This window comes from Cyprinus carpio, chromosome A3 (genome assembly GCF_018340385.1).
Source record: "Cyprinus carpio isolate SPL01 chromosome A3, ASM1834038v1, whole genome shotgun sequence".
NCBI lineage: Eukaryota > Metazoa > Chordata > Actinopteri > Cypriniformes > Cyprinidae > Cyprinus > Cyprinus carpio.
Window position 1 is genome coordinate 8,764,919 of NC_056574.1, and position 9,503 is coordinate 8,774,421.

General features: G+C 50.6%; 1 pseudogene; it reads left to right on the forward strand.

The window, feature by feature from the left end:
• The first annotated feature begins 345 nt into the window (after positions 1–345).
• LOC109064870 overlaps positions 346–9,503 on the forward strand; it is a 20,747-nt pseudogene continuing 11,589 nt past the window's right edge.

Genomic DNA, 9,503 nt, shown 5'->3' on the forward strand with positions numbered 1-9,503 from the left:
ATTTTTTTCTGTATTTTTGATCAAATAAATGCAGGCTTGATGAGCAGAAGAAACTTCTTTCAAAAACATTAAAAATAGTAATGTTTCCAAACATTTGACCTGTACTGTATATATATAGGGGGTTTGATATTTAAAAAAAATCTAAATATGATCAACAGAGGAGGGGTTTAAGGAATCTACATTTTTGTATAAAATATTTTGCAATTATAATGTAATTAATCAAAATAAAACCAAACACAAAAAAAAAAAAAATATTTTTTTTTCTCCAAAAGCCGCTCAAGAAATTGCATTAAACATTTTACACATGCATGTATCGAACTGCTCAGTGAGCGACCGCAGGGTCCTTTCAGTCACTGTACGCCTGTCACTCCGTAGTTTCCAGTCTTCTCTAGTTCAAACTACAGCAGAAGCAGAAATGATCCGATCATTAAGTTTACTCAGATACTCTCTGAATGTGTGTCAGCGGGCTCATGTCAGGCTGTTATCATCCAGCAGAGGGGTCTGGAAAAGAACATTCACTGGAGGTACATGTTTAACTTGTTTAATAGCATATGAATGAGCTGTTAAATAATATGATCAGCGAATCAGAACACAGCAGCATGATGAAATATCATAACAGAGGAAGAATGATTTTAATCAAATAAACACAGGCTTTTCGGTTAAAAATGTGTATTTGTCTCATTGACAAAATAAACAGGATTTGTGCAGAATAAGTCTATAGCTCAGTTGTGTTCAATATATGTGATCAGTCTCAGTAAATAATCTCCATATTTACCTGCGTATGCAGATATGAAGACTAGCGAGCATATACAGTAACAGACCCCTCTGTTTGGTCAGTAAACAGTTCAGTTCAGCATCAGTGGTGTTTTCTTCATCAGTTGATAGTAATGTCAGACAGCAGACCTGTAGACTGTGGAGCTCCAGCTGTGCTGCTGTCAGTGTCTCATCGCTCCTACAGCACACAACAGACTGAGAGCAGAGAGCTCCACAGCTTCATCAGAGACACCAGAACAGTCAAGATACACTCATGTTTGAGGAGCATTATACTGATCAAAAGTGAAGATTTACATTTCAACAACTGTGGTTCCTTTCTATTCATCAAAGAATCCTAAAAACAGTATGATTGTTTTCAACATTGATAGCAGAAAATCAGCATCAGAATGATTTCTGAAGGATCGTGTGACACTGAAGACTGGAGTAATGTTGCTAAAAATTCAGCTTTCACATTTTAAAATTACAATAATATTCGACAATATTAAAGTTTTGTTTTGTTTTTTGTTTTTTATAAAAAAAAATAAATAAAGAGTGTGGAGTTGTTGTATTCTTGTTGAAGAAATTTTAAAAAATTTTGATATTGTAAATTTTTGTGTTTTAGTGTGTGAGAAGTGTTTTTGTTACTTATGTACCTCGTTCCCTGAAGGAGGGTACGGAGACGTTACGAATGGGATCTCGCCCGAGAGCCCAATCACCTTAGAGTGGTAGAAAACGAGCCAATGGTACACAAAGTACCTTGGTCTGCAGGATTTGTATCGCGAGCTCCGCCCCGCAGAGCGGGTATATAAGGATTAACGCGAGCAACTCGCATTCAAGTCTCTGCTGAGGAGCCGAGCCAGTGACCCGGCCATTCAGCGGAACAGCGATGTGGCAAGGGGACATAACGTCTCCGTTCCCTCCTTCAGGGAATGAGGGTTACATACGTAACCATGACGTTCCCTTTCAGTCGGTCACGTTCGACGTTACGAATGGGGTCCCTTACAAAACGCCACATGGCTGTCTTCCAGTGACCCTTGTGAGTGATAGCACCCTGTCGTGAGGCCAGCACGAGTGAGGGCCTATAGCTCACACAGAATACACTGGGTAGCATATTCCAGCTGGACGTATGCTAGCAGGCTGCCTGCCCGTGGGAGGACTTACAGAAGGCAGGTATCTACCAAGGTGGTGATACATAAGAACTCTGAGGTACCCAGCCCGCAGGGTGGAATTTTCAACGACAGAGCTGGCAAGGGCTTGCCAAGGGAAAGACACATGCTGCGGAGAGACTTACTGTGGACATACACACGTGGGATTACCCAGAAAAGGGGAATCACAACACATGGAGGTACCTAGTCCCACACAGGGCTGACCAAAGGGCATGTACGCAAGTGTTGGACATCAGCAGTGCTGGAGGAACCCAGGGTTCTGACTGAGGAACTCACCTGAGGGGAATAGCGCACGCATCCAGTCCGTGGAGTGGAATGGCGCAGCAAGCGGATTGACACCAAGCAGGTCCTTACTGGCCCGAAGGGGGCGAGTACCCGGGAGGACACGGGCTCTACACGGAGATTATAAAATCTCGCGAATGTGTTAGGTGTCGCCCAGCCCGCAGCTCTACAGATGTCTGCTAGCGAGGCGCCATGCGCCAGCACCCAGGAGGAAGCTATGCTCCTAGTTGAGTGAGCTCTCACCCCTAGGGGGCATGGCAGGTCTTGAGCCTGATAAGTCAGGACAATGGCATCCACTATCCAGTGGGATAACCTCTGCTTGGAGACAGCCTTTCCCTTCTGCTGGCCTCCGTAACAGACAAAGAGCTGGTCTGAGGTCCTAAGGCACCGAGTTCTGTCCACGTAGGTGCGGAGCGCACGTACTGGACAGAGCAGCGCCAAGGCTGGGTCTGCCTCCTCCAGGGGCAGCGCTTGCAAGTTCACCACCTGATCCCTAAAAGGAGTGGTGGGAACTTTGGGCACATACCCAGGCCAGGGTCTCAAGATAACGTGAGAGTTAGCCGGCCCGAATTCCAGGCACGCTTCGTCAACTGAAAATGCCTGCAGGTCCCTGACCCTCTTCACCGAAGCCAAAGCCGTCAGGAGCACAGTTTTCAAAGATAAAAACTTTAGCTCTACTGAGAGCAAGGGTTCGAAGGGAGCTCTCTGCAGTGCTGATAGAACCACTGCGAGGTTCCAAGAGGGGACTTGCTGAGGGCGAGGCGGATTGAGCCTCCTTGCTCCTCTCAGGAACCTGATGATCAGATCGTGCCTCCCAAGAGACTTACCTTCAACAGGGTCATGGTGAGCCGAAATGGCGGCCACATAGACCTTGAGGGTGGATGGAGACAGCCTTCGTTCCAACCCCTCCTGAAGAAAGGAAAGCACTGACCCAATCGGACATTTCCAGGGGTCCTCACGTCGTGAAGAACACCAAGTGACGAAGAGGTTCCACTTCAAAGCATAGGCGTGTCTGGTGGACATGGCTCTAGCTGAAGTGATGGTAGCTAGCACCTGTGGTGGCAAGGTACCTAAACCTTCCGTGAAGGTTCCACAGATCGGGACGTGGGTGCCAGAGGGTGCCCCGTCTCTGAGAAAGAAGGTCCTTCCTCAGAGGAATTGGCCAGGGAGGGGCTGTCGCGAGGAGTACAAGTTCGGGGAACCAGGTCCGGCCTGACCAAAAAGGCGCAACCATGAGGACCTGCTCCTCGTCCTCCCTGATCTTGCACAACGTCTGTGCAAGAAGGCTCACTGGGGAAACGCATACTTGCACAGGCCCAGCGGCCAGCTGTGTGCCAGGGCGTCCGTGCCGAGGGTGCCCTCGGTCAGGGAGTAAAACAACTGGCAGTGGGAATTTTCTGGAGAGGCAAACAGGTCTACCTGAGCATCTCCGAAGTGTTCCCAAATCAGCTGAACTGACTGGGGGTGGAGTCTCCATTCCCCGGGGCGAGACTGCTGCCGTGAGAGCAGTGTTGTCCGTACGGACCAGAACGTGCTTGTCCTTCAGCAGGGCCCTGAAGCGGTGCAGAGCAAGACGTACTGCTAGCAACTCGAGGCAATTGACATGCCACTGAAGTCGGGGTCCTGTCCAGGAGCCCGATGCAGCATGCCCGTTGCACATGGCACCCCAGCCCGTGGCAGAGGCATCTATTGACACAACAACATGTCTGGACACCGGTTCTAGGGGCACGCCGGCCCATAGAAACAAGGGGTCCAACCACGGGGTGAAGTTTCGGCGGCAGGCCGGAGTGATGGTCACTTGGAGCGTGCCCTGTTGCCATGCCCATCTCGGGACTCGGTCGTGAAGCCAGTGCTGAAGCGGTCTCATATGGAGTAACCCGAGCGGTATGACTGCCGCCGCGGACGCCATATGCCCCAGGAGCCTCTGAAACAGTTTCAGTGGAACCGCTCTCTTGCCCTCAAATTGTCTCAGGCAATTCAGCAGTGACTGCGCGCGCTCGATTGTAAGCTGCGCGAACATGGCGACCGAGTCTATTTCCATACCGAGAAAAGAGATCCTCTGCACAGGGGAGAGCTTGCTCTTTTCCCAGTTGACCTGAAGACCCAGTCGGGCAAGGTGTCTGAGCACCAGATCCGTGTGCTCGCACAACCGTTCTCGAGAGTGAGCTAGGATCAGCCAGTCGTTGAGGTAGTTGAGGATACGGACACCTTGTTCCCTGAGAGGAGCCAGGGCTCCCTCCACAACCTTCGTAAAGACGCGGGGAGACAGGGCCAACCCGAATGGGAGAACCTTGTACTGATAGGCCTGCCCCTCGAAAGCAAACCGAAGAAACGGTCTGTGTCGAGGAAGAATGGAGACATGAAAGTATGCGTCCTTCAGGTCGATCGCTGCAAACCAATCCATCGGACGAATGCATTCGAAAATGCGCTTGGGTGTTAGCATCTTGAACGGGAGTCTGTGCAGAGCTCGGTTCAAAGCACGCAAGTCCAGGATTGGCCGCAACCCACCTGTCTTCTTGGGTACTATGAAGTAAGGGCTGTAAAAGCCGGACTTCATGTCGGCTGGAGGGACCGGCTCTATTGCGCCCTTTGCCAGCAGGGTCGCGACCTCCGCGCGTATGACAGGGGCATCTTTGCCCACCATCATCGCGCGGACACCCCGAAACCTGGGGGGACGCCGGGCGAACTGAATCGCGTAGCCTAGCCTGAGCGTCCGGATGAGCCAGCGGGAAGGCCTGGGGAGCTCTAGCCAGGCTCCCAGAAACCCAGAAATGGGGACTACAGGCGTACCCACGGTGGGGCAGCGTGGTGGAGCAGACAGCCCCGGTGTGGGAGGCATAGCGTCCCTTAGCGGGGGCGGAGTGCGGGCACTCGTCTGACTCCAAGTAGCAAAGAGGGCATGAGAAGGCGAAGTGTTCTCGAGCCGGCTTTGCATGAAAACTGGCAAGGGGAGAGGAGAACGAGAGCGGCGAGGAAGCACGTCGCCAACTGTCGTTCGTGGCCTCTTGGGACCCGGAGGTAGAGGAAACAGCTCTTTTAGTGAAGATTTGGGTACCACCGGCCACAGGGCCAGTGGCGGAACAAAATGAAAATGAGAACAAAGGATTCTCCCCCGGCCCTCCTCCGGGGGAAGAAGTGGTCCTGCTACCATCTCCTGACGAGCTGACGTCTCCAACTCCGGGTCGCCCGTCCCAGGAACGCCGCTTGGCCTGGCGTTTGGCAGGCTTAGGGGCAGAGACGGGTTGCGCTGCCCTTCTGCGGCCATCTCCTCGCTGCGGCCGGGTTGAAGGCTGCTGCTGTGGCCGAGCAGGAGTGGGGGAGGCCGCAGGGGGGCGCCCCTCGGCGACGAGCAGGCTGCGGCGGCTGCGCCGGCGGCGGGGTGAAGGCAGCAGTGGGCCGCCGGGGCAGGATGTGTCTGATGGCCTCAGACTGCTTCTGGGCAGCAGAGAACTGCTGGGCAAAGCTCTCTACCGCGTTGCCGAAGAGGCCATCCTGGGAGACCGGGGAGTTGAGGAGCTGAGCCTGATCAGACTCCCTCATGTCTGCCAGGTTCAGCCATAGGTGGCGCTCCTGGACCACCAAAGTGGACATCACCTGACCCAAGGAGCGCGCAGTGACCTTCGTCGCCCGGAGAGCGAGGTCGGTAGCAGTGCGCACCTCCTGCAAAACCCCTGGGTCAGCACTGCCCTCGTGCAGCTGCCGGAGCAGCTTGGCCTGATAGACCTGAAGTGAGGCCATGGCATGCAAAGCAGAAGCGGCCTGGCCCGCAGCTCTGTAAGCCTTGGCCACAAGCGTGGATGAGAACTTACAGGCCTTGGAGGGCAGCTTGGGACCACCACTCCAAGCGGAGGCGCTCTGTGGACACAGTTGCATCACAACAGAACGCTCCACCGGGGAAATCCCAGCATACCCCTTGGCCGCCCCGCCATCGAGGGCAGTGAAGGCGGAGGAAGTATCAGAACGGTTTCGGGCAGTTAAAGGTGCCTTCCATGAACTGGTTACTTCCTGGTGCACTTCCGGGAAGAAAGGAACCAGAGGGGTGTGCTGGCGATCCGCATGAGCAGCCCCCAGGAACCAATCATCCAGCCTCGAGCGCTCGGGACAGGGCGGAGGATTCCACTCAAGCCCGATGCTCTCCGCTGCTGGGGAAAGCACGGCCGTACGCTCGGGATCGGACTCGGACAACGCTGGCACTCCCGAGGGAGGCAAGCAGCCGAACCCTCATCTCCCGAGGACTCAAGCCCGCCTTGTGATGCGGCGATCGACATACGGTCCTCTTCGCGAGTCCCGAATGAGATGTCAGGAGCCTGAGAGGGTCCAGCAAACTCATCCGGAAACTCAACCGGCTGCGGCGTATGTGAGGGGGGTGTGGTCCGAGGAGGTTGGCTCGTCGGGAAAGCCCACACAGTAACCCTCAGATCACCCTGGCCACCAGCCGAAGTAGCCCTCTTACGAGAAGAAGAGCTAGAACGGGGTGTGGCAGAGGGGACTCTATACCTTTTAAGGTAATCGAGTCTCGATCTCAACGCCGAGATGGTCATGTCCCCGCAATGAGAACATGAGCCATCCACGAATGCAGTCTCAGCGTGCTGGAAGCCCAGACACGTGACACAGCGATCGTGACCGTCACGAGGAGCGATGTATCGACCGCACCCAGAAACACACGGGCGAAATGACATCTTTAAAAAGACGCAAATCAGCCCGTATCTCTTTTGTGAAAGAAATTTTGCTCTTTCAGAGGTGTTGAAGCGCTCAGGGGAACGCGGGAGCTGTCGCAGGAAACCCAGACGAACCACTGAATCGCGCCGTCACACCAACACCAGCTCTTGCTTGTAACACTCCGGTGATAGCAGCAAGTGATGTGCTCGGCTCCTTAGCGAAAGCTTGAATGCAAGTTGCTCGCGTTGCTCCTTATATACCCGCTCTGCGGGGCGGAGCTCGCGATGCAAATCCCGCAGACCAAGGTACTTTGTGCACCATTGGCTCGTTTTGTACCACTCGAAGGTGATTGGGCTCTCGGGCGAGATCCCATTCGTAATGTCGAACGTGACCGACTGAAAGGGAACTTAAGTTATATTATATACTATAGTATATTAACATTTCAAGTATGTTTAAACTCTTGTTGTTTGTGTTTGTTTAAATAAGGATGCTACTCCAAACATGAGTTCCAAGCAGAGATGAAGAAACTGCTGGATATTGTGTCCAGATCACTGTATTCTGAGAAAGAGGTGATAAATGAACATAAACAGATGTAATGCTGTCATGTTTGATCAGTTCTCTTGAGGAATTCAAGACTGTATGATCCTACAAACCTACACGACTCAATCGAGTGATTAACCAATGCATTTTTCAGGCTGATTATTTGATTTAATTGAAAGTGAAAGTCGTGACATTTGCCAAGTATGAACTTTCATACTCAGAATTGGTGCTCTGTATTTAACCCATCCAAGTGCACACACACAGCTGTGAGAAGTGAACACACCGTGAACACACACCCGGAGCAGTGGGCAGCTATATCCAGTGCCCGGGGAGCAACTGGGGGTTCCGTGCCTTGCTCAAGGGCACTTCAGCCATGGGTATTGAGGGTGGAAGAGAGCACTGTTCATTCACTCCCCACCCACCTACAACTCCTGCCAGCACCGAGACTCGAACCTGCAACCTTTGGGTTACAAGTCCAACTCTCTAACCATTAGGCCACAACTATGTATTATGTATCTTCAATATATTATCCACCCTGTAGATTTTTTTTATGAAATATTATTGAAATAAGTGTATATTTATTGGGTTTAAGTTGTATAATTTTTGTATTTTTGGTGTAGTTTTAAACTTGTAGATATATTTGACATTTTACAGATAGGATCCTGATTTATAACTAGAAAACAACCCCAGAAATATCTATATAAATATATTGATCAGTCTGTAGCTCAATCTGACGGTCAGTGTTTTCTGAGACACATCTGCTCTGTTAGATGTTCATCCGAGAGCTCCTCTCAAACAGCAGCGATGCGCTGGGGAAACTGCAGCACAAGATGATCACAGCAGGAGGAGATCCAGCACCAGTGGAGATCCACCTGCAGACAGATGCTGCCAAAGACACCTTCACCATCCAGGTACCTTCAACACACACAACTCCTGCATCACGGCTCTGTGAGGGGCTCAAGAACAGAATCATGCATCAGAATCAGATTAAACAGCTATTAATGCTACTTTTTTCAGGCTACTTGTGTTCTGTTACCGTCACTTTAATTAAATTATCAAGACCAATAGCGTTGAAAGGGAAAAAAATGAAGAATAGCTTTTCTGTTGGCAATTTGTGTAATTGCAAAGTTTTTTCAGACATTTCAGTCATACAAATAATCAACCATCTACAGATTTAAATATAATGCTGCAATTGACACTTCATCCATTTTCACATCTCACTTTAATTGTGTCTTTGCATTTAGTTTAATTGTGCAGGGGCTTTTTATTTTTTTATTTTTGCCGTCATATCTTACAGTCTTATGCTTACAGTCTTATTCATTATATAAGGTGGATGAATGTGTGTTACTTTATTTATTTATTTTTTAAAACTTAATTTTAGTTATATATATGTATGTTGGTTTTGTTGATTATTTTTTATTATTTTTTTTTAAACATAATGTATCTACAAAATGAATACTGAAATATATATTTAAAGCACTAATTTGTACATATTTTAAATAATTTTCGCATTAAACGGAAAATTGCACATATATAAAAAATTAAGTATTAAGTATAAATTTTAAGTATTGTGACGGGAGGAGCCAACGACAGACACAGTGGGCGTGGCGTCAGGCCTCGGAGAGGTTTTTTTATTTACAGAAAATAAACCAAAAGAGGGAATAAAGTGTCCAAAAGGGGAGGAGTGGGCTATCTATTGTCCCAAACAACAGGTAATCCTGGTGTCCTCGTGCTGACATGTCGGGTGGTCTGGCAGCTGTTTCACGGAGGGAATGGTCCCAGGTAAAGGGGCGGAGATCCGGGTGGCCGCAAACGCGCTCCCCTCTTGGGTCCGGTGGGCGTAGAGGTGGCCGCAGCTCCTTCTTAGCGGAAGACCGCCATCCTTCTCTTATGGCCCGGCGTCACCTTCGGGATGGACGGCCATGGCTTCTTCTCTGCTGGCCTGATGGACACCGTCATTAACGGGTGCGGTCGCTCTCCATGTCCTGCGGGTGGTACCGGACCGCGGTCCGGCAGGCTCACGTCTCCGGTGGCGGCTGGAGTCCCGCAAACGCACCTTCCCTGGCCCACAGGACACGGCATTGTGACCATGCACTGGGACAA